The 1,968-nt window shown below is 38.8% G+C and overlaps 1 non-coding gene across 1 annotated transcript; it reads right to left on the reverse strand.

Annotated features, from left to right (window-relative positions):
- Positions 1-807: 807 nt before the first annotated feature.
- LOC112799543 (small nucleolar RNA R71) lies at positions 808-911 on the reverse strand. Its single transcript, XR_003201117.1, has one exon. It is a non-coding gene; the product is annotated as a small nucleolar RNA R71 (small nucleolar RNA).
- Between the last annotated feature and the right edge of the window lie 1,057 nt (positions 912-1,968).

Below are 1,968 nucleotides of genomic sequence, written 5' to 3' on the forward strand. Positions count from 1 at the left end.
TTAATTTTAATTATATTTTGTCTTTGAATTTCGAAAATTACTAACCTCTTTTTCAAAAATTATTTTCGAAATTTCTCTTCTCTTCTCTTATTCTATTTAATTAATTAATTACTAACACTTCTCTTCACCTCTCTTCATCTAAGAATCCAAACTTCTTATATCCCTTGTATTTGGATTCTTCTACCCCTTTCTTCTTCTACTAACATAAAGAAATCTCTATATTGTGACATAGAGGATTCCTCTTTCTTTTCTTGTTTTCTTCTCTTTCATATGAGCAGGAACAGGGAAAAAGGCACTCTTGTTGAAATTGATCCAGAACCTGAAAGGACTCTGAAGAGAAAATTAAGAGAAGCTAAATTACAACAATCCAGAAATAACCTTTCAGAAATTTTTGAACAAGAGAAGGAGATGGCAGCCGAAAATAATAATAATAATGTAAGGAGAATGCTTGGTGACTTCACAAAGCCAACGTCCAAGTTTGATGGAAGAAGCATCTCCATTCCTGCCATTGGAGCCAATAACTTTAAGCTTAAGCCTCAACTAGTTGCTTTAATGCAACAAAACTGCAAGTTTTATGGACTTCCATCTGAAGATCCTTATCAGTTTTTAACTGAGTTCTTGCAGATCTGTGAGACTATAAAGACGAATGGAGTTGATCCTGAAGTCTACAGACTCATGCTTTTCCCTTTTGCTGTAAGAGACAGAGCTAGAATATGGTTGGATTCACAACCTAAGGATAGCCTGGACTCCTGGGATAAGCTGGTCACTGCCTTCTTAGATAAATTCTTTCCTCCTCAAAAGCTGAGCAAGCTGAGAGTGGATGTTCAAACCTTCAAACAAAAAGATGGTGAATCCCTCTATGAAGCTTGGGAAAGATACAAGCAGTTGACCAAAAGATGTCCATCTGACATGTTTTCAGAATGGACCCTATTAGATATATTCTATTATGGTCTCTCTGAATTTTCAAAAATGTCATTGGACCATTCTGCAGGTGGATCTATTCACCTGAAGAAAACGCCTGAAGAGGCTCAAGAACTCATTGACATGGTTGCAAACAACCAGTTTATGTACACCTCTGAGAGAAATTCCGTGAATAATAGGATACCTCAGAAGAAAGGAGTTCTTGAAATTGATGCTCTGAATGCCATATTGGCTCAGAACAAAGTGTTGACTCAACAGGTCAACATGATCTCTCAAAATCTGAATGGATTGCAACATGCATCCAACAGTACTAGAGAGGCTGCTTCTGAAGAAGCTTATGATCCTGAGAACCCTGCCATGGCAGAGGTTAATTACATGGGTGAACCATATGGAAACACCTATAACCCATCATGGAGAAATCATCCAAATTTCTCCTGGAAGGATCAACAAAAGCCTCAACAAGGTTTTAACAATGGTGGACGCAATAGGCTGAGCAATAGCAAGCCATATCCATCATCTTCTCAGCAACAGACAGAGAATTCTGAACAAAACACTTCTAATTTAGCCAATATAGTCTCTGATCTGTCAAAGGCCACTTTCAGTTTCATGAATGAAACAAGATCCTCCATTAGAAATTTGGAGGCACAAGTGGGCCAGCTGAGTAAGAAAGTCATTGAAACTCCTCCTAGTATTCTCCCAAGTAATACAGAAGAGAATCCAAAAGGAGAGTGCAAGGCCATTGATTTAGTCAATGTGGCCGAATGCACAAGGGAGGAGGAGGACGAAAATCCTAGTGAGGAAGACCTCCTAGGACATCGCTCAAGCAAGAAGGAGTTTCCTATTAAGGATCCAAAGGAATCTGAGGCTCATAAAGAGACCATAGAGATTCCATTAAATCTCCTTCTGCCATTCATGAGCTCTGAAGACTATTCATCCTCTGAAGAGGATGAAGATGTGAATGGAGAGCAAATTGCTCAATACTTAGGAGCTATCATGAAGCTGAATGCCAAGTTGTTTGGTAATGAGACTTGGAAAAGTGAACCCCCC

Source organism: Arachis hypogaea, chromosome 4 (genome assembly GCF_003086295.3).
Source record: "Arachis hypogaea cultivar Tifrunner chromosome 4, arahy.Tifrunner.gnm2.J5K5, whole genome shotgun sequence".
Taxonomy (NCBI): Eukaryota; Viridiplantae; Streptophyta; class Magnoliopsida; order Fabales; family Fabaceae; genus Arachis; species Arachis hypogaea.